Source organism: Hyla sarda, chromosome 1, assembly GCF_029499605.1.
Source record: "Hyla sarda isolate aHylSar1 chromosome 1, aHylSar1.hap1, whole genome shotgun sequence".
Lineage (NCBI taxonomy): Eukaryota > Metazoa > Chordata > Amphibia > Anura > Hylidae > Hyla > Hyla sarda.
In genome coordinates this window covers 619452888-619478110 of record NC_079189.1, presented here as the reverse complement: position 1 = coordinate 619478110, position 25223 = coordinate 619452888, and the positions used below count along the sequence as shown (strand labels likewise).

Genomic DNA, 25223 nt, shown 5'->3' with positions numbered 1-25223 from the left:
TCCGACAACATCTCCATATGTAGGGAACATTGAGACAGAAATCCACGGCAGAGTCTAGAGTCCCCATCAAATTTGTCCAGCAGGGACAAGCGGAGGTTAGGAGCGGGCACTCGCTGCGGAGGAGGTGCAGGAGCTGGCGGAGGAGATGGTTGCTGCTGTAGCTGTGGCAGAAGTTGCTGTACCATGGCGGTCAACTGCGACAGCTGCTGTCCTTGTTGGGCAATTTGCTGCGATTGCTGAGCGACCACCGTGGATAGGTCAGTGAGACTTGGCAGCGGCACCTCAGCGGGATCCATGGCCGGATCTACTGTCACGATTCGGCTAGCTGGATGTGGATCCTCTGTGTCAGAGAGGGATTGGCGTGGACCGTGTCGGTGGACCGGTTCTAAAATGCTACTTAGAGCCCGCCGCAAAGCGGAATGGTCTTGCTGCGGCGGTAGCAACCAGGTCGTATCCACCGGCAACGGCTCAACCTCGCTGACTGCTGAGAAGGCGTGGGACAGAATGACTAGGCAGAGGCGAGGTCAGACGTAGCAGAAGGTCGGGGGCAGGCGGCAAGGTTCGTAGTCAATGGCGATAGCAGAAGATCTGGAACACAGGCTTTGGACAACACTAAACGCTTTCTCTGGCACAAGGCAACAAGATCCGGCGAGGAAGTGCAGGGGAAGTGAGGTTATATAGACAGGGAGCAGGTGGAGGCTAATTAGACTGATTGGGCCAGGCACCAATCATTGGTTCACTGGCCGTTTAAATCTTAGAGAGCTGGCGCGCGCGCGCCCTAAGGAGCGGAGCCGCGCGCGCCAGGACGTGACAGGTGAGTGACTTGAGATGCGATTCGCGAGCGGGCGCGTCCCGCTATGCGAATCGCATCCCTGCCGGCAATGTCAGTGCAGCGCTCCCGGTCAGCGGGTCTGACCGGGGCGCTGCAGAGAGGAGAACGCTGCGAGCGCTCCACGGAGGAGCAGGGACCCGGAGGAGCAGGGGCTCGGCGTAACAATACCCCTCTCTATCAATTATCACATTATCTTCACGTTTTCATTGTATGTATATTTCTCCTTTTTTGTCCCCAGTTGGATGATGATGGATAATCGCTGTTTAATTAGTGTGTTGCACTTTTTGGTCACTTTCTATGTTTGATAAAGACCGTTAAGACGGGTGAAACGTTGTATCCCTGTGTGAGGAAATAAACGTCAAGATACCTCTCTATCATACTGTGGGCCTAATGTCTGGCCCCAAGGAAACCCCCAAAATGTCCATAGAGGAAGGTTCAGACCTGGGAGGTTGGAGCTGCAGTTCTGGCTGTGGCTGCTTCTCATCTCAGTCTCTCCAGCACTAAAACCTGAACAACCGTTTGCTATAAGGCTTCCTCCCCAGCAATCACAGGAAGCCTCCCCTGAGAACACCTTGGAGTAGGGAAACCCGCAGTGGACAAGGGGGGTGGACTGGAGCACTGACACCTCCAACAAGGAAATCCAGACCATGTAACTTCAACAAAAGACCCCAACAGACTATCCTCCGCTACAGCAGCATAACCTTCTGGATCTCTTTATCGTGCCTGGCTGAGGAAACCAGGTGAGATATACAAACCATCCACCACTTTCCCGTATACTTTACCACTCTATGGGGGAGATTTATCAAAACCTGTGCAAAGGAAAAGTTGCCCAGTTGCCCATAGCAACCAATCAGATCGCTGCTTTCATTTTGCACAGGCCTTGTTAAAAATGAAAGAAGCGAGCTGATTGGTTGCTATGGGCAACTGGGCAACTTTTCCTCTGGACAGGTTTTGATAAATATCCCCCTATCTCTCTATCTATCTATCTATCTATCTATCTCATATCTATCTGTCTCATATCTATCTATCTCATATCTATCTATCTCATATCTATCTATCTCATATCTATCTGTCTCATTTCTATCTATCTATCTATATATCTATCTATCTCATCTCATATCTATCTCATATCTATCTATCTCATATCTATCTGTCTCATTTCTATCTATCTATCTATCTATCTATCTATCTATCTATCTATCTGTCACATATCTATCTATCTATCTCATATCTATCTATCTCATATCTATCTATCTCATATCTATCTATCTCATATCTATCTGTCTCATTTCTATCTATCTATCTATCTATCTATCTATCTATCTGTCTCATATCTATCTATCTATCTCATATCTATCTATCTATCTCATATCTATCTATCTATCTCATATCTATCTATCTCATATCTATCTATCTCATATCTATCTCATATCTATCTATCTCATATCTATCTCATATCTATCTATCTATCTATCTATCTCATATCTATCTATCTCATATCTATCTATCTCATATCTGTCTATCTCATATCTATCTATCCATATATCTATCTTATATATATCTATCTCATATCTATCTATCTCATATCTATATATATATATCTCATATCTCTCTATCTATCTATCTCATATCTATCTATCTCATATCTATCTATCTCATATCTATCTCATATTTATCTATCTATCTATCTCATATCTGTCTATCTCATATATATATATATATATATATATATATATATATATATATATTTCATATCTCTCTATCTATCTATCTCATATCTAGCCATCTACATATCTATCTATCTCATATCTATCTCATATCTATCTATCTATCTCATATCTATCTCATATCTATCTATCTCATATGTATCTCATATCTATCTATCTCATATATGTCTATCTCATAACTATCTATCTCATATCTATCTCATATCTATCTATCTCATATCTATCTATCCATCTATCTATCTTATATATATCTATCTCATATCTATCTATCTCATATCTATCTATCCATCTATCTATCTTATATATATCCATCTACATATCTATCTATCTCATATCTATCTCTTATCTATCTGTCTCATATCTATCTCATATCTATCTCTCTATCTCATATCTATCTCTCTATCTATCTTATATCTATCTATCTCATATCTTTCTATCTATCTATCTCATATCTATCTATCTATCTACCTATCTATCTCATATCTATCTCTCTATCTCATATCTATCTCTCTATCTATCTCATATCTATCTATCTCTTATCTATCTATCTCATATCTATCTCATATCTTTCTATCTATCTATCTATCTCATATCTATCTATCTACCTATCCATCTCATATCTATCTATCTCATATTTATCTATATATCTCATATCTATCTATCTATCTTATATCTATCTACATATCTATCTATCTACATATCTATCTATCTCATATCTATCTATCTATCTATCTATCTCATATCTATCTATCTATCTCATATCTATCTCTCTATCTATCTCATATCTATCTATCTATCTATCTATCTCTTATCTATGTATCTCATATCTATCTCATATCTATCTATCTCATATCTATCTCTCTATCTATCTTATATCTATCTATCTCATATCTTTCTATCTATCTATCTCATATCTATCTATCTATCTACCTATCTATCTCATATCTATCTCTCTATCTCATATCTATCTCTCTATCTATCTCATATCTATCTATCTCTTATCTATCTATCTCATATCTATCTCATATCTTTCTATCTATCTATCTATCTCATATCTATCTATCTACCTATCCATCTCATATCTATCTATCTCATATTTATCTATATATCTCATATCTATCTATCTATCTTATATCTATCTACATATCTATCTATCTACATATCTATCTCATATCTATCTATCTATCTATCTATCTCATATCTATCTATCTATCTCATATCTATCTCTCTATCTATCTCATATCTATCTATCTATCTATCTATCTCTTATCTATGTATCTCATATCTATCTCATATCTATCTATCTCATATCTTTCTATCTATCTATCTCATATCTATCTATCTATCTCATTTCTATCTATCTCATATCTATCTATCTATCTCATATCTATCTATCTCATATCTATCTATCATCTATCTATCTCATATCTATCTATCTCATATCTTTCTTTCTATCTATCTCTCTATCTATCTCATATCTATCTATCTATCTCATTTCTATCTATCTCATAACTATCTATCTCATATCTATCTCATATCTATCTATCTCATATCTATCTATCATCTATCTATCTCATATCTATCTATCTATCTCATATCTTTCTTTCTATCTATCTCTCTATCTATCTCATATCTATCTATCTCATATCTATCTATCTCATTTCTATCTATCTCATATCTATTTATCTCATATCTATCTATCTATCTCATATTTTTCTATCTATCTCATATCTATCTATCTCATATCTATCTATCTATTTATCTCATATCTATCTACATATCTGTCTCATTTCTATCTATCTCATATCTATCTATCTCATATCTATCTATCTCATATCTATCTATCTCATATATATCTATTTCATATCTCTCTATCTATCTCTCTATCTATCTCATATCTATCTATCTATCTATCTACATATCTGTCTCATTTCTATCTATCTCATATCTATCTCATATCTATCTATATCATATCTATCTATCTATCTCATATCTATCTATCTCATATCTATCTATCTCATATCTATCTATCTCATATCTATCTATCTATCCATCTATCTCATATTTATCTATCTATCTATCTCATATCTATCTCATATCTATCTATCTCATATCTATCTATCTCATATCTATCTATCTCATATCTATCTATCTCATATCTATCTATCTCATATCTATCTATCTATCTCATATCTATCTATCTATCCATCTATCTCATATTTATCTATCTATCTATCTCATATCTATCTATCTATCTATCTATCTATCTATCTCATATCTATCTCATATCTATCATTCTATCTCTAGTCTTGTATCTGTCTCCAGTATAAGATGTTACACGTTGGGTTATACAGATGGGTGACCCTGCAGTGTTGATGTCCTGCCAGCTCCTCTGCCGCCTGTCACATCTCATCGCCCCTAAATAACATTACATTACAGTGTATGGCAGCGCTGCGCCTCATCACGGAGCGGAGACGTCATTTACATAGAAATGAATTACTTCACATTTACACCTGATGAACAATTCCAAATCTGCGACAAGAACCGCGGCCGGGGGAGGGGCAGGAGAAAAGTCTCTGGTCTTCTCTGTAATATGAGTGAAGCCTTACAATGCAACAACACTGCAAACATACAACAACCAAATACTTCTATGGAAGCAGGAGCTGTACTGGGACACTGCACTGTTATATAAACCTTCTCCATCACACATTGTAACAACACTGCAACCATACAACAACCAAATACTTCAATGGAAGCAGGATCTGTACTGGGACACTGCACTGTTATATAAACCTTCTCCATCACACAATGCAACAACACTGCAACCATACAACAACCAAATACTTCTATGGAAGCAGGATCTGTACTGGGACACTGCACTGTTATATAAACCTTCTCCATCACACAATACAACAACACTGCAAACATACAACAACCAAATTCTTCAATGGAAGCAGGATCTGTACTGGGACACTGCACTGTTATATAAACCTTCTCCATCACACAATGCAACAACACTGCAACCATACAACAACCAAATTCTTCAATGGAAGCAGGATCTGTACTGGGACACTGCACTGTTATATAAACCTTCTCCATCACACAGTGCAACAACACTGCAACCAAACAACAACCAAATACTTCTATGGAAGCAGGATCTGTACTGGGACACTGCACTGTTATATAAACCTTCTCCATCACACATTGCAACAACACTGCAAACATACAACAACCAAATTCTTCAATGGAAGCAGGATCTGTACTGGGACACTGCACTGTTATATAAACCTTCTCCATCACACAATGCAACAACACTGCAACCATACAACAACCAAATTCTTCAATGGAAGCAGGATCTGTACTGGGACACTGCATTGTTATATAAACCTTCTCCATCACACAATACAACAACACTGCAACCAAACAACAACCAAATACTTCTATGGAAGCAGGATCTGTACTGGGACACTGCACTGTTATATAAACCTTCTCCATCACACAATGCAACAACACTGCAACCATACAACAACCAAATTCTTCAATGGAAGAAGGATCTGTACTGGGACACTGCACTGTTATATAAACCTTCTCCATCACACAGTGCAACAACACTGCAACCAAACAACAACCAAATACTTCATTGGAAGCAGGATCTGTACTGGGACACTGCACTGTTATATAAACCTTCTCCATCACACATTGCAACAACACTGCAACCATACAACAACCAAATACTTCAATGGAAGCAGGATCTGTAACGGGACACTGCACTGTTATCTAAACCTTCTCCATCACACATTGTAACAACACTGCAACCAAACAACAACCAAATTCTTCAATGGAAGCAGGATCTGTACTGGGACACTGCACTGTTATATAAACCTTCTCCATCACACATTGTAACAACACTGCAACCAAACAACAACCAAATACTTCATTGGAAGCAGGATCTGTACTGGGACACTGCACTGTTATATAAACCTTCTCCATCACACAATGCAACAACACTGCAACCATACAACAACCAAATTCTTCAATGGAAGCAGGATCTGTACTGGGACACTGCATTGTTATATAAACCTTCTCCATCACACAATACAACAACACTGCAACCAAACAACAACCAAATACTTCTATGGAAGCAGGATCTGTACTGGGACACTGCACTGTTATATAAACCTTCTCCATCACACATTGCAACAACACTGCAAACATACAACAACCAAATTCTTCAATGGAAGCAGGATCTGTACTGGGACACTGCACTGTTATATAAACCTTCTCCATCACACAATGCAACAACACTGCAACCATACAACAACCAAATTCTTCAATGGAAGCAGGATCTGTACTGGGACACTGCATTGTTATATAAACCTTCTCCATCACACAATACAACAACACTGCAACCAAACAACAACCAAATACTTCTATGGAAGCAGGATCTGTACTGTGACACTGCACTGTTATATAAACCTTCTCCATCACACAATGCAACAACACTGCAACCATACAACAACCAAATTCTTCAATGGAAGAAGGATCTGTACTGGGACACTGCACTGTTATATAAACCTTCTCCATCACACAGTGCAACAACACTGCAACCAAACAACAACCAAATACTTCATTGGAAGCAGGATCTGTACTGGGACACTGCACTGTTATATAAACCTTCTCCATCACATATTGCAACAACACTGCAACCATACAACAATCAAATACTTCAATGGCAGCAGGATCTGTACTGGGACACTGCACTGTTCTATAAACCTTCTCCATCACACATTGCAACAACACTGCAACCAAACAACAACCAAATTCTTCAATGGAAGCAGGATCTGTACTGGGACACTGCACTGTTATATAAACCTTCTCCATCACACATTGCAACAACACTGCAACCATACAACAACCAAATACTTCAATGGAAGCAGGATCTGTACTGGGACACTGCACTGTTATATAAACCTTCTCCATCACACATTGCAACAACACTGCAACCAAACAACAACCAAATACTTCAATGGAAGCAGGATCTGTACTGGGACACTGCACTGTTATATAAACCTTCTCCATCACACAGTGCAACAACACTGCAACCATACAACAACCAAATTCTTCAATGGAAGCAGGATCTGTACTGGGACACTGCACTGTTATATAAACCTTCTCCATCACACATTGCAACAACACTGCAACCAAACAACAACCAAATACTTCAATGGAAGCAGGATCTGTATCGGGACACTGCACTGTTATCTAAACCTTCTCCATCACACATTGCAACAACACTGCAACCATACAACAACCAAATACTTCAATGGAAGCAGGATCTGTACTGGGACACTGCACTGTTATCTAAACCTTCTCCATCACACATTGCAACAACACTGCAACCAAACAACAACCAAATACTTCAATGGAAGCAGGATCTGTATCGGGACACTGCACTGTTATCTAAACCTTCTCCATCACACATTGCAACAACACTGCAACCATACACCAACCAAATACTTCAATGAAAGCAGGATCTGTATCAGGACACTGCACTGTTATCTAAACCTTCTCCATCACACATTGTAACAACACTGCAACCATACAACAACCAAATACTTCAATGGAAGCAGGATCTGTATCGGGACACTGCACTGTTATCTAAACCTTCTCCATCACACATTGCAACAACACTGCAACCATACAACAACCAAATACTTCAATGGAAGCAGGATCTGTACTGGGACACTGCACTGTTATATAAACCTTCTCCATCACACATTGCAACAACACTGCAACCAAACAACAACCAAATACTTCAATGGAAGCAGGATCTGTACTGGGACACTGCACTGTTATATAAACCTTCTCCATCACACATTGCAACAACACTGCAACCAAACAACAACCAAATACTTCAATGGCAGCAGGATCTGTACTGGGACACTGCACTGTTATCTAAACCTTCTCCATCACACATTGCAACAACACTGCAACCATACAACAACCAAATACTTCAATGGAAGCAGGATCTGTAACGGGACACTGCACTGTTATCTAAACCTTCTCCATCACACAGTGCAACAACACTGCAACCATACAACAACCAAATACTTCATTGGAAGCAGGATCTGTACTGGGACACTGCACTGTTATATAAACCTTCTCCACCACACAGTGCAACAACACTGCAACCAAACAACAACCAAATACTTCAATGGCAGCAGGATCTGTACTGGGACACTGCACTGTTATATAAACCTTCTCCATCACACATTGCAACAACACTGCAACCATACAACAACCAAATACTTCAATGGAAGCAGGATCTGTACTGGGACACTGCACTGTTATATAAACCTTCTCCATCACACATTGCAACAACACTGCAACCAAACAACAACCAAATACTTCAATGGAAGCAGGATCTGTACTGGGACACTGCACTGTTATATAAACCTTCTCCATCACACATTGCAACAACACTGCAACCAAACAACAACCAAATACTTCAATGGCAGCAGGATCTGTACTGGGACACTGCACTGTTATATAAACCTTCTCCATCACACATTGCAACAACACTGCAACCAAACAACAACCAAATTCTTCAATGGAAGCAGGATCTGTACTGGGACACTGCACTGTTATATAAACCTTCTCCATCACACATTGCAACAACACTGCAACCATACAACAACCAAATACTTCAATGGAAGCAGGATCTGTACTGGGACACTGCACTGTTATATAAACCTTCTCCATCACACATTGCAACAACACTGCAACCAAACAACAACCAAATACTTCAATGGAAGCAGGATCTGTACTGGGACACTGCACTGTTATATAAACCTTCTCCATCACACAGTGCAACAACACTGCAACCATACAACAACCAAATTCTTCAATGGAAGCAGGATCTGTACTGGGACACTGCACTGTTATATAAACCTTCTCCATCACACATTGCAACAACACTGCAACCAAACAACAACCAAATACTTCAATGGAAGCAGGATCTGTATCGGGACACTGCACTGTTATCTAAACCTTCTCCATCACACATTGCAACAATACTGCAACCATACAACAACCAAATACTTCAATGGAAGCAGGATCTGTACTGGGACACTGCACTGTTATATAAACCTTCTCCATCACACAGTGCAACAACACTGCAACCATACAACAACCAAAATCTTCAATGATAGCAGAATCTGTACTGGGACACTGCACTGTTATATAAACCTTCTCCATCACACTGTTACGCCTAGCGCTCCGGGTCCCCGCTCCTCCCCGGAGCGCTTACGGCGTCTCTCTCTCCGCAGCGCCCCGGTCGGTCCCGCTGACCGGGAGCGCTGCACTGTCATGGCCGTCGGGGATGCAATTCGCACAGCGGGACGCGCCCGCTCGCGAATCGCATCCCAGGTCACTTACCCGTTCCCGTCCCCTGCTGTCATGTGCTGGCGCGCGCGGCTCCGCTCTCTGGGGCGCGCGCGCGCCAGCTCCCTGAGACTTAAAGGGCCAGTGCACCAATGATTGGTGCCTGGCCCAATTAGCTTAATTGGCTTCCACCTGCTCCCAGACTATATCTGTTCTCTGTCCCTGCACTTCCCTGCCGGATCTTGTTGCCTTAGAGCCTAGTGAAAGCGTTACTGTGATTATCCATACCGTGTACTTGACCTCCTGCTTGCCTTATTGACTGCGATTCTTGCTGCCTGCCCCGACCTTCTGCTACGTCCGACCTTGCTTCTGTCTACTCCCTTGTACCGCGCCTATCTTCAGCAGTCAGAGAGGTTGAGCCGTTGCTAGTGGATATGACCTGGTTGCTACCGCCGCAGCAAGACCATTCCGCTTTGCGGCGGGCTCTAAGTAGCATTTTAGAACCGGTCCACCGACACGGTCCACGCCAATCCCTCTCTGGCACAGAGGATCCACCTCCTGCCAGCCGGAATCGTGACAGTAGATCCGGCCATGGATCCCGCTGAGGTTCCCCTGCCTTCCATCTCTGATCTCACCACGGTGGTCGCCCAGCAAGCCCGACAGATCGCCCATCTAACCCACCAGCTGTCGGAAGTGTCCACCATAGTGCAACAACTTCAGTCGCAACTTCTGCTACAGCAGCAACGATCTCCTCCGCCAGCTCCTGCACCCCTTCCGCAGCGAGTGGCCGCTCCTAGCCTCCGCTTGTCCCTGCCGGACAAATTTGATGGGGACTCTAAGTTTTGCCGTGGCTTTCTTTCGCAATGTTCCCTGCACTTGGAGATGATGTCGGACCAGTTTCCTACTGAAAGGTCTAAGGTGGCTTTCGTAGTCAGCCTTCTGTCTGGAAAAGCCCTGTCATGGGCCACACCGCTCTGGGACCGCGATGACCCCGTCACTGCCTCTGTACACTCCTTCTTCTCGGAAATTTGAAGTGTCTTTGAGGAACCTGCCCGAGCCTCTTCTGCTGAGACTGCCCTGCTGAACCTGGTCCAGGGTAATTCTTCTGTTGGCGAGTACGCCATACAATTCCGTACTCTTGCTTCTGAACTTTCCTGGAATAATGAGGCCCTCTGCGCGTCCTTTAAAAAAGGCCTATCCAGCAACATTAAAGATGTTCTGGCCGCACGAGAGACTCCTGCTAACCTGCATGAACTCATTCATCTAGCCACTCGCATTGACATGCGTTTTTCTGAGAGACATCAAGAGCTCCGCCAGGAAAAAGACTTAGATCTCTGGGCACCTCTCCCACAGTCTCCGTTGCAATCTATGCCTAGGCCTCCCGCCGAGGAGGCCATGCAAGTGGATCGGTCTCGCCTGACCCAGGAGGAGAGGAATCGCCGTAGGGAAGCTAATCTTTGTCTGTACTGTGCCAGTACCGAAAAATTTTTGGTGGATTGCCCTATCCGTCCTCCACGTCTGGGAAACGCACGCTCGCACCCAGCTCTCGTGGGTGTGGCGTCTCTTGATTCAAAGTCGGCTTCTCCACGTCTCACGGTGCCCGTGCGGATTTTCCCTTCATCCAACTCCTCCCTCTCAGCCGTGGCCTGCCTGGACTCTGGTGCCTCTGGGAATTTTATTCGTGAGTCCTTGGTGAATAAATTCCGCATCCCGGTGACCCGTCTCGTCAAGCCACTCTACATTTCCGCGGTCAACGGAGTCAGGTTGGATTGCACCGTGCGTTACAGCACGGAGCCCCTCCTAATGTGCATCGGACCTCATCACGAAAAAATTGAGTTTTTGGTCCTCTCCAATTGCACTTCCGAAATTCTCCTTGGACTACCCTGGCTTCAACACCATTCCCCAACCCTGGATTGGTCCACAGGGGAGATCAAGAGCTGGGGTTCCTCTTGTTTCAAGGACTGCCTTAAACCGGTTCCCAGTACTCCCTGCCTTGACCCTGTGGTTCCCCCTGTAACCGGTCTGCCGTCCTGCCATAAGAAGTGCCTCTCCCCCCCTCCCAGTCCAGTCAGGCAAGCCTCGGTGCCTCCTCATGGCCCCCGTCCTGGTGTCACACTGCCCCGTGCCAGGCCTCGCCCTCTGCCCTCCCTCCCCATTCCCACTCCTGCTGTACTGCCTGCCGTTGAGGAATCCCTCCATTCTTTCCCGGTGTCCTCATCCCAGGGGAGGCAGTTACCGGACAAAGAGAAGGGGAGACCTAAGGGGGGGGGGGGTACTGTTACGCCTAGCGCTCCGGGTCCCCGCTCCTCCCCGGAGCGCTTACGGCGTCTCTCTCTCCGCAGCGCCCCGGTCGGTCCCGCTGACCGGGAGCGCTGCACTGTCATGGCCGTCGGGGATGCAATTCGCACAGCGGGACGCGCCCGCTCGCGAATCGCATCCCAGGTCACTTACCCGTTCCCGTCCCCTGCTGTCATGTGCTGGCGCGCGCGGCTCCGCTCTCTGGGGCGCGCGCGCGCCAGCACCCTGAGACTTAAAGGGCCAGTGCACCAATGATTGGTGCCTGGCCCAATTAGCTTAATTGGCTTCCACCTGCTCCCAGACTATATCTTACCTCTGCCCCTGCACTCCCCTGCCGGATCTTGTTGCCTTAGAGCCTAGTGAAAGCATTACTGTGATTATCCATACCGTGTACTTGACCTCCTGCTTGCCTTATTGACTGCGATTCTTGCTGCCTGCCCCGACCTTCTGCTACGTCCGACCTTGCTTTGTCTACTCCCTTGTACCGCGCCTATCTTCAGCAGTCAGAGAGGTTGAGCCGTTGCTAGTGGATACGACCTGGTCACTACCGCCGCAGCAAGACCATCCCGCTTTGCGGCGGGCTCTGGTGAACACCAGTAGTGACTTAGAACCGGTCCACTAGCACGGTCCACGCCAATCCCTCTCTGGCACAGAGGATCCACCTCCTGCCAGCCGGAATCGTGACACACACATTGCAACAACACTGCAACCATACAACAACCCAATACTTCAATGGAAGCCAGATCTGTATTGGGACACTGCACTGTTATATAAACCTTCTCCATCACACATTGCAACAACACTGCAACCAAACAACAACCAAATCCTTCAATGGAAGCAGAATCTGTAACGGGACACTGCACTGTTATATAAACCTTCTCCATCACACAGTGCAACAACACTGCAACCATACAACAACCAAAATCTTCAATGATAGCAGAATCTGTACTGGGACACTGCACTGTTATATAAACCTTCTCCATCACACTGTTACGCCTAGCGCTCCGGGTCCCCGCTCCTCCCCGGAGCGCTTACGGCGTCTCTCTCTCCGCAGCGCCCCGGTCGGTCCCGCTGACCGGGAGCGCTGCACTGTCATGGCCGTCGGGGATGCAATTCGCACAGCGGGACGCGCCCGCTCGCGAATCGCATCCCAGGTCACTTACCCGTTCCCGTCCCCTGCTGTCATGTGCTGGCGCGCGCGGCTCCGCTCTCTGGGGCGCGCGCGCGCCAGCTCCCTGAGACTTAAAGGGCCAGTGCACCAATGATTGGTGCCTGGCCCAATTAGCTTAATTGGCTTCCACCTGCTCCCAGACTATATCTGTTCTCTGTCCCTGCACTTCCCTGCCGGATCTTGTTGCCTTAGAGCCTAGTGAAAGCGTTACTGTGATTATCCATACCGTGTACTTGACCTCCTGCTTGCCTTATTGACTGCGATTCTTGCTGCCTGCCCCGACCTTCTGCTACGTCCGACCTTGCTTCTGTCTACTCCCTTGTACCGCGCCTATCTTCAGCAGTCAGAGAGGTTGAGCCGTTGCTAGTGGATACGACCTGGTCACTACCGCCGCAGCAAGACCATCCCGCTTTGCGGCGGGCTCTGGTGAACACCAGTAGTGACTTAGAACCGGTCCACTAGCACGGTCCACGCCAATCCCTCTCTGGCACAGAGGATCCACCTCCTGCCAGCCGGAATCGTGACAGTAGATCCGGCCATGGATCCCGCTGAGGTTCCCCTGCCTTCCATCTCTGATCTCACCACGGTGGTCGCCCAGCAAGCCCGACAGATCGCCCATCTAACCCACCAGCTGTCGGAAGTGTCCACCATAGTGCAACAACTTCAGTCGCAACTTCTGCTACAGCAGCAACCATCTCCTCCCCCAGCTCCTGCACCCCTTCCGCAGCGAGTGGCCACTCCTAGCCTCCGCTTGTCCCTGCCGGACAAATTTGATGGGGACTCTAAGTTTTGCCGTGGCTTTCTTTCGCAATGTTCCCTGCACTTGGAGATGATGTCGGACCAGTTTCCTACTGAAAGGTCTAAGGTGGCTTTCGTAGTCAGCCTTCTGTCTGGAAAAGCCCTGTCATGGGCCACACCGCTCTGGGACCGCGATGACCCCGTCACTGCCTCTGTACACTCCTTCTTCTCGGAAATTTGAAGTGTCTTTGAGGAACCTGCCCGAGCCTCTTCTGCTGAGACTGCCCTGCTGAACCTGGTCCAGGGTAATTCTTCTGTTGGCGAGTACGCCATACAATTCCGTACTCTTGCTTCTGAACTTTCCTGGAATAATGAGGCCCTCTGCGCGTCCTTTAAAAAAGGCCTATCCAGCAACATTAAAGATGTTCTGGCCGCACGAGAGACTCCTGCTAACCTGCATGAACTCATTCATCTAGCCACTCGCATTGACATGCGTTTTTCTGAGAGACATCAAGAGCTCCGCCAGGAAAAAGACTTAGATCTCTGGGCACCTCTCCCACAGTCTCCGTTGCAATCTATGCCTAGGCCTCCCGCCGAGGAGGCCATGCAAGTGGATCGGTCTCGCCTGACCCAGGAGGAGAGGAATCGCCGTAGGGAAGCTAATCTTTGTCTGTACTGTGCCAGTACCGAAAAATTTTTGGTGGATTGCCCTATCCGTCCTCCACGTCTGGGAAACGCACGCTCGCACCCAGCTCTCGTGGGTGTGGCGTCTCTTGAGTCTAAGTCGGCTTCTCCACGTCTCACGGTGCCCGTGCGGATTTTCCCTTCATCCAACTCCTCCCTCTCAGCCGTGGCCTGCCTGGACTCTGGTGCCTCTGGGAATTTTATTCGTGAGTCCTTGGTGAATAAATTCCGCATCCCGGTGACCCGTCTCGTCAAGCCACTCTACATTTCCGCGGTCAACGGAGTCAGGTTGGATTGCACCGTGCGTTACAGCACGGAGCCCCTCCTAATGTGCATCGGACCTCATCACGAAAAAATTGAGTTTTTGGTCCTCTCCAATTGCACTTCCGAAATTCTCCTTGGACTACCCTGGCTTCAACACCATTCCCCAACCCTGGATTGGTCCACAGGGGAGATCAAGAGCTGGGGTTCCTCTTGTTTCAAGGACTGCCTTAAACCGGTTCCCAGTACTCCCTGCCTTGACCCTGTGGTTCCCCCTGTAACCGGTCTGCCGTCCTGCCATAAGAAGTGCCTCTCCCCCCCTCCCAGTCCAGTCAGGCAAGCCTCGGTGCCTCCTCATGGCCCCCGTCCTGGTGTCACACTGCCCCGTGCCAGGCCTCGCCCTCTGCCCTCCCTCCCCATTCCCACTCCTGCTGTACTGCCTGCCGTTGAGGAATCCCTCCATTCTTTCCCGGTGTCCTCATCCCAGGGGAGGCAGTTACCGGACAAAGAGAAGGGGAGACCTAAGGGGGGGGGGTACTGTTACGCCTAGCGCTCCGGGTCCCCGCTCCTCCCCGGAGCGCTTACGGCGTCTCTCTCTCCGCAGCGCCCCGGTCGGTCCCGCTGACCGGGAGCGCTGCACTGTCATGGCCGTCGGGGATGCAATTCGCACAGCGGGACGCGCCCGCTCGCGAATCGCATCCCAGGTCACTTACCCGTTCCCGTCCCCTGCTGTCATGTGCTGGCGCGCGCGGCTCCGCTCTCTGGGGCGCGCGCGCGCCAGCACTCTGAGACTTAAAGGGCCAGTGCACCAATGATTGGTGCCTGGCCCAATTAGCTTAATTGGCTTCCACCTGCTCCCAGACTATATCTTACCTCTGCCCCTGCACTCCCCTGCCGGATCTTGTTGCCTTAGAGCCTAGTGAAAGCGTTACTGTGATTATCCATACCGTGTACTTGACCTCCTGCTTGCCTTATTGACTGCGATTCTTGCTGCCTGCCCCGACCTTCTGCTACGTCCGACCTTGCTTTGTCTACTCCCTTGTACCGCGCCTATCTTCAGCAGTCAGAGAGGTTGAGCCGTTGCTAGTGGATACGACCTGGTCACTACCGCCGCAGCAAGACCATCCCGCTTTGCGGCGGGCTCTGGTGAACACCAGTAGTGACTTAGAACCGGTCCACTAGCACGGTCCACGCCAATCCCTCTCTGGCACAGAGGATCCACCTCCTGCCAGCCGGAATCGTGACACACACATTGCAACAACACTGCAACCATACAACAACCCAATACTTCAATGGAAGCCAGATCTGTATTGGGACACTGCACTGTTATATAAACCTTCTCCATCACACATTGCAACAACACTGCAACCAAACAACAACCAAATCCTTCAATGGAAGCAGAATCTGTAACGGGACACTGCACTGTTATATAAACCTTCTCCATCACACATTGCAACAACACTGCAACCATACAACAACCCAATACTTCAATGGAAGCCGGATCTGTACTGGGACACTGCATTATTTTTTAAACCTTCATCACCCATTGCAACAACACTGCAACCAAACAACAACCAAATTCTTCAATGGAAGCAGGATCTGTACTGGGACACTGCACTGTTATATAAACCTTCTCCATCACACATTGCAACAACACTGCAACCATACAACAACCAAATACTTCAATGGAAGCAGGATCTGTACTGGGACACTGCACTGTTATCTAAACCTTCTCCATCACACAATGCAACAACACTGCAACCAAACAACAACCAAATGCTTCAATGGAAGCAGAATCTGTAACGGGACACTGCACTGTTATATAAACCTTCTCCATCACACATTGCAACAACACTGCAACCAAACAACAACCAAATCCTTCAATGGAAGCCAGATCTGTATTGGGACACTGCACTGTTATATAAACCTTCTCCATCACACATTGCAACAACACTGCAACCAAACAACAACCAAATCCTTCAATGGAAGCAGAATCTGTAACGGGACACTGCACTGTTATATAAACCTTCTCCATCACACATTGCAACAACACTGCAACCATACAACAACCCAATACTTCAATGGAAGCCGGATCTGTACTGGGACACTGCATTATTTTTTAAACCTTCATCACCCATTGCAACAACACTGCAACCAAACAACAACCAAATTCTTCAATGGAAGCAGGATCTGTACTGGGACACTGCACTGTTATATAAACCTTCTCCATCACACATTGTAACAACACTGCAACCAAACAACAACCAAATACTTCAATGGAAGCAGAATCTGTACTGGGACACTGCACTGTTATACAAAACCTTCTCCATCACATATTGTAACAACACTGCAACCATACAACAACCAAATACTTCAATGGAAGCAGGATCTGTACTGGGACACTGCACTGTTATATAAACCTTCTCCATCACACATTGTAACAACACTGCAACCAAACAACAACCAAATACTTCAATGGAAGCAGAATCTGTACTGGGACACTGCACTGTTATACAAAACCTTCTCCATCACATATTGTAACAACACTGCAACCATGCAACAGCCAAATACTTCAGTGGAAGCAGGATCTGTACTGGGACACTGCACTTCTCCATCACACTGCACCTGAGAAGTACAACAGGGTAGTGAGGTGCAGTGCTGCCCGCCACAGTCTACAGTACAGTGTGGACCCCCCAACATCAGCTCAGGGGGTGCCTGTGAGCCCGGACTGTTATGGCCGCCTGTCACTTAGTCTTTGTGGCTCTGTCGCTGTGCGGGAAAAACATTCTGTAAGTGGGAAATTACATTTTCATCAGAACAACCGAGAAAAATAATTCACTCAGGTCTGAACTTTGATCTGAAGCCTCTCTGGTGTCTCAAGTGGCCTCAGTAAGTGGCTGAGAAAATATAAGTGCGACCGTCCGCACCCGCATTTCAGAGAACAGAAGGGAATTGTATTCGCCGGAACATACAGCAGAAAATTAATTTATCCCTCTTTAACTCTGAGAGGCTTGTGCAGATGGAGAAGAGCTGAGTACGTCACAAAAAACACAAAAAACACACACAAAAAATTGAAAAAACACCACACAAAAATATAAACTTTATTGTATCAAATAAAAAAATAAAATGAAATAAAGCAATAAAAAAAAACATTTTGTAACAAAAACTCTCAAAATTTTACATTGTAAGCGCCATAAAAGATAATAAAATAAAAATAGACAAACTTACATTTTTTCCACTTCCTTCCAGGAATAACATTTTAACATTATGATATAATAATAATAATACTAAAAATAATAAAAAACATAAAAAGTGCATTAAAAAAATAAGGTTCTTAAAAAGCATGGAGGAAAAAGCGAAAAATGCCATAACCAAAAATCGCTGCTGCAGACAGAGGTTAGGAAACGCCAGCGCCGATGGATTCCATCATGTGACCCGCACACTGTGCTGCCTCCTGAGGTTAATCCTGGGATTTCTATCGCTGTCCTCCCGGTCACGGCTTCTATTCGCTTCATGCTGAGGCTCTTCCGATTTTCCGTTCTCGCCGTTCTCAGCTCATATTTGTCTCCGCTGAGGAATTGTGTCAGAGATAAAGGTAAATGAACAAACAAGCGTCAACAGCCTCAAATCCCAGATGGGAAATCGCGTTTCACACCTTTTTGCTATCACTTACAGTAAAATCGCCAAAATTGGGACACTTAAAGGGGTACTCTGCCCCTAGACATCTTATCCTCTACCCAAAGTATAGGGGATAAGATGTCTGATCGCGGGGGTCCCGCCGCTGGATGACCGCTCTGTGCCGGATGACTGGTGATGTGCGGTGGAGGCTCGTGACGTCAAGGCCACGCCCCGATCGTGACGTCACGGCCAAGCCCCCTCAATACAAGCCTATGGGAGGGGGCGTGATGGCCGTCACGCCCCCTCCCACAGACTTGCATTGAGGGGGCGTAGCCGTGACGTCACAAGCGGGGCGTGGCCCGACGCTCTAAACAAACTCCGGGTGCAGCTTTGGATAGGGGATAAGATGTCTAGGGGTGGAGTACCCCTTTAAGTCCTGGAATTACCCCACAGCACCATATCTTGGAGGGGGTTGCAGGGGAGCCTGTTTGCGGGCCAGTTGTTAGGTACACACAGGTCTGCGTTGCGTTGCCCCTTTGGCCAGCCCTGTGTAGATCGGGAATGATGGCATTGGCATTCCATACTCCCCCTGCTGGCCACTGGTGCACATAGTTACATAGTTACATAGTTACATTGTTCTCGGATTCGGTTTCCGCCCTCTGGTTTGACCTCGTCCTGACTCTGGTTCGGATTCTGATCTGGTCTTTGTTGTGTTTGATCTTGACCCGGAATGTTGTCTAACCATTTTATCCCTTTCGGTGCACTTTAGAGTAGATCGTCCAAATAGGTAGGGTCATTGGGTTAGGGTTCATTTAGGGCTGACTGTTCCCCCTCTGAGACATGACACCAGTTTACCAGGTTTGTCTGATAATCAGGACTGTTGATAATTATGTGACCCCCCCCAACTCCAGGACATTATTCCCCCAATAACAATTAGGCTCCTGCTCCTTCATAGTGTGATGTCCCAATACAGGATATAACCCTGTACAGTACTTAGACCCTATCAGGTTGAGTCCCTCATTGTCCTAGGGGCCCTCCTGAAGTGTCTCCCCCATTGTAGTCAGTCTAATGTTATGTATAGTGTTGTAAATATAGAGCATAATGCTATGTATAGGTATATAAAGGACCTTTAACCCCTTAAGGACCAGGGTTTTTTCCATTTTTGCATTTTCGTTTTTTGCTCCTTGCCTTTAAAAAATCATAACTCTTTCAATTTTGCACCTAAAAATCCATATGATATTTTTTGCGCCACCAATTCTACTTTGTAATGACGTCAGTCATTTTGCCCAAAAATCTACAGTGAAACGGAAAAAAAAATCATTGTGCGACAAAATTGAAAAAATACGCCGTTTTGTAACTTTTGGGGGCTTCCGTTTCTAAGTAGTACATTTTTCGGTAAAAATGACACCTTATCTTTATTCTGTAGGTCCATACGATTATAATGATCCCCGACTTATATAGGTTTGATTTTGTCCGACTTCTGGAAAAAATCATAACTACATGCAGGAAAATTAATACGTTTAAAATTGTCATATTCTGACCCCTATAACTTTTTTATTTTTCCGTATATGGGGCGGTATGAGGGCTCATTTTTTGCGCCGTGATCTGAAGTTTTTAACGGTACCATTTTTGCATTGATAGGACTTATTTATCGCTTTTTATTCATTTTTAAATTATATAAAAAGTGACCAAAAATGCACTATTTTGGACTTTGGAATTTTTTTGCGTGCACGCCATTGACCGTGCGGTTTAATTAATTATATATTTTTTATAATTCGGACATTTCCGCACGCGGTGATACCATATATGTTTATTTTTATTTACACTGTGTTTTTTTTTTTATGGGAAAAGGGGGGTGATTCAAACTTTTAATAGGGGAGGAGTTAAATGATCTTTATTCACTTTTTTTTCACTTTTTTTTTTACAGTGTTATATATAGGAGACTATAACACTGCACACACTGATCATTGTTATTCCATAGGAGACTATAACACTGCACACACTGATCATTGTTATTCCATAGGAGACTATAACACTGCACACACTGATCTCTTATACTGATCATTGTTATCCCATAGGGACATATAACACTGCACACACTGATCTCTTATACTGATCATTGTTATCCCATAGGGACCTATAACACTGCACACACTGATCTCTTATACTGATCATTATTATCCCATAGGAGACTATAACACTGCACACACTGATCTCTTATACTGATCATTGTTATCCCATAGGGACCTATAACACTGCACACACTGATCTCTTATACTGATCATTATTGTCTCATAGGAGACTATAACACTGCACACACTGATCTCTTATACTGATCATTATTGTCTCATAGGAGACTATAACACTGCACACACTGATCATTATTATCCCATAGGGACCTATAACACTGCACACACTGATCTCTTATACTGATCATTATTATCCCATAGGGACCTATAACACTGCACACACTGATCTCTTATACTGATCATTGTTATCCCATAGGGACCTATAACACTGCACACACTGATCTCTTATACTGATCATTGTTATCCCATAGGGACCTATAACACTGCACACACTGATCTCTTATACTGATCATTGTTATCCCATAGGGACCTATAACACTGCACACACTGATCTCTTATACTGATCATTGTTATCCCATAGGGACCTATAACACTGCACACACTGATCTCTTATACTGATCATTGTTATCCCATAGGGACCTATAACACTGCACACACTGATCTCTTATACTGATCATTGTTATCCCATAGGGACCTATAACACTGCACACACTGATCTTTATCATTGATCACTGGTTTCTCATAGGAAACCAATGATTGATGATTCTGCCGCATGACTGCTCATGTCTGGATCTCAGGCACTGAGCAGTCATTCAGCGATCGGACAGCGAGGAGGCAGGTAGGGGCTCTCCCGCTGTCCTGTAAGCTGTTCGGGATGCCGAGATTTCGCCGCAGCTATCCCGAACAGCCCACTGAGTTAACCGGCAGCTTTCACTTTCTGTTTTAGCTGCGCGGCTCAGCTCTGAGCGCGCGGCTAAAGGGTTAATAGCGCGCGGCGCCGCGATCGGCGCTGCACGATATTAGCGGCGGGTCCCGGCTTCACTATGACGCCGTGCCCGCCGTGATATGATGCCGGGTTACCGTGTAACCCCGCGTTATATCAGGAGAGCAGGACCAAGGACGTACCGGTACGTCCTTGGTCCTTAAGGGGTTAAGAACCTTTGGAGGTATCACCTGTTATGTTCACATGATGTGCTATGTTACCCAGATAGCACCAGCTAACCAGCTGACCTGCAGCTTGACCTATGGGCTTCTGGCTCTCTTACAATCTCTCTTTTTCTGCTGAGGACAGCAAAGCACAGACACCTCAGATCCAGTATCCAGTACCCCTGGGGGCCACAAGCCTTCATCTGTCAGTAAGTCCAGCCATCTATGTCTACTGTCTCTACCTACAACCATTCAAGTTACCTGTCGAGTCAATTATAGAGTGGCTGCATTGAAGTCTGATCCAAAAGTATTGTAACCCCAAGAAAGCTGCAGGGCCCTTTCCGTGTTCCTGGCCACCTCTCTGGGATCCTGGCCGAGCTGTAGAGACTATAACAACTGTCTGACCTCAGTAAAGCCTCCGTTAACCCTAACCTGGTTGTGGACTCTTCTTGCCCTGCCTAACCTTGGGATAACAGGGATATCGTTTGGGTGGTTACCGATCCTCAAAAACTACTCTGGCATCATGAACATTAGGGGGTTAAAGGGTTACTCCGCTCCCCAGCGTCCGGAACTCAATGTTCCAAACGCTGGGTGCGGCCTTCCGTGTTCACGCCCGCCCCCTCGTCGTGCCCTGTCCCCTCAATGCAAGTCTATGGGAGGGGGCCACGGCTCGTAGACTTTCATTGAGGGGGCGGGGCGTGACATCACGGGGCAGGCCGTGACGTCACGAGGGGGCTGGCGTGAACGCGGAAGCCTGCACCTAGCATTCGGAGCATTGAGTTCCGGACACTGGGGAGCGGAGTAAAGATTTAAGAACATCTTGCTCCTGGGGTTAATACCATCTGCCCCATCCACCTACACCCTTCACACCCGTGGACACACCATAACTTAGGCGTCACAACAACAGCAACAAGTGCACCCGGCTATAAAGGGGCAACTTCTCCTAAGCCCCGAATCTAGAGTCTCCTGCAGGAGTAACAAGTCACAGAGCGGTGACCATGCTGACCCATAAAGTGGTGACCATGCTGACTCAAAGAACAGTGACCATAATGATTTACCAAGTGATGTCCATGCTTACTTACAGAGCGCTGAACATACTGACTAAGAGCACTGGCCATGCTGAATCACAGAGCGGTGACCATGCTGACTCTTAAAGCGGTGACCATGCTAACTCATAAAGTGGTGACCATGCTGACTCATAAAGCGGTGACCATGCTGACTCATAAAGTGGTGACCATGCTGACTCACAGAGCGGTGACCATACTGACTCACAGAGCGGTGACCATGCTGACTCACAGAGCGGTGACCATACTGACTCACAGAGTGGTGACCACGCTGACTCACAGAGCAGTGACCATGTTGACTCACAGAGCACTGACCCTGCTGACTCACAGAGCGGTGACCACGCTGACTCACAGAGCAGTGACTATGCTGACTCACAGAGCGGTGACCATGCTGACTCACAGAGCGGTGACCATGCTGACTCACAGAGCGGTGACCATGTTGACTCACATAACGGTGACCATGCTGACTCACAGAGCAGTGACCATGCTGACTCACAGAACGGTGACCATGCTGACTCACAGAGTGGTGACCATGCTGACTCACAGAGCGGTGACCATGCTGACTCACAGAGCGGTGACCATGCTGACTCACAGAGCACTGACCATGCTGACTCACATAGTGGTGACCATGCTGACTCACAGAGCGGTGACCATGCTGACTCACATAACGGTGACCATGCTGACTCACAGAGCACTGACCATGCTGACTCACAGAGCAGTGACCATGCTGACTCACAGAGCGGTGAACATGCTGACTCACAGAGCAGTGACCATGCTGACTCACAGAGCAGTGACCATGCTGACTCACAGAGCGGTGAACATGCTGACTCACAGAGCGGTGACCATGCTGACTCACAGAGCGGTGACCATGCTGACTCACAGAGCGGTGACCATGCTGACTCACAGAGCACTGACCATGCTGACTCACATAGTGGTGACCATGCTGACTCACAGAGCGGTGACCATGCTGACTCACATAACGGTGACCATGCTGACTCACAGAGCACTGACCATGCTGACTCACAGAGCAGTGACCATGCTGACTCACAGAGCGGTGAACATGCTGACTCACATAACGGTGACCATGCTGACTCACAGAGCACTGACCATGCTGACTCACAGAGCAGTGACCATGCTGACTCACAGAGCGGTGAACATGCTGACTCACAGAGCAGTGACCATGCTGACTCACAGAGCAGTGACCATGCTGACTCACAGAGCGGTGAACATGCTGACTCACAGAGCGGTGACCATGCTGACTCACAGAGCGATGACCATGCTGACTCACAGAGCGGTGACCATGCTGACTCACATAGTGGTGACCATGCTGACTCACAGAGCGGTGACCATGCTGACTCACAGAGCACTGACCATACTGACTCACAGAACGGTGACCATGCTGACTCACAGAGCAATGACCATACTGACTCACAGAGCGGTGACCATGCTGACTCACAGAGCGGTGACCACACTAACTCACAGAGCAGTGACCATGCTGATTCACAGAGCAGTGACCACACTAACTCACAGAGCAGTGACCACGCTGACTCACAGAGCAGTGACCATGCTGACTCACAGAGCAGTGACCACGCTGACTCACATAGCGGTGACCATGCTGATTCACAGAGCGGTGACCATGCTGACTCACAGAGCGGTGACCATGATGCATACAGCCTGGACCTCAAACCCATCCAACACCTCTGTGGTGAAGTGGTGCAGCAGCTGTGACCCGACCTTTCCCCCAATATCAGGGACAGACCTCACAAATACTGTATAAATTTCTGAAGCCCTCCCCCTCCCAAAAAAAAAAAAAAAATATCTTGTGGGGGGCTCTTATAACTGGCAAAGGAACCCCTTCCACATTTACATCCACAGCTAGAATTAGATGTTTATATAGGTGCGATGGCGCGGGGTGCACCAACTTTTGGCCATATAGTGCACCTTTCTAAATGAAGCCAGGAGCCTAGAGCCGGCGCAGCCTCTTATCGATGGTCCCAATAGATCGGGGTCACTGCATGTGGGCCTTATGAAGTTTTTCTATGATGTGTCAAAAGTTTTTATAACTTCAAGAATAAATCTGAAGCAGAAAGCTGCCGCCTGTGAAGGTTCAATGACTAAACGTTCGGATGCACTCGGATGTTGTTCTGCCCAAGGGTCTTCTGGGAACTTGGTGCGCCGGCCATTAAAAATGGATGAAGACTCCAAGAACAG

At 46.4% G+C, this 25223-nt stretch overlaps 1 long non-coding RNA gene across 1 annotated transcript; it reads left to right on the top strand.

Moving 5' to 3' along the window:
- The first annotated feature begins 1439 nt into the window (after positions 1-1439).
- LOC130312609 (uncharacterized) lies at positions 1440-25223 on the top strand. The gene is made up of 3 exons (XR_008860715.1): positions 1440-1572; positions 22094-22157; positions 25166-25223. It is a non-coding gene; the product is annotated as an uncharacterized LOC130312609 (long non-coding RNA).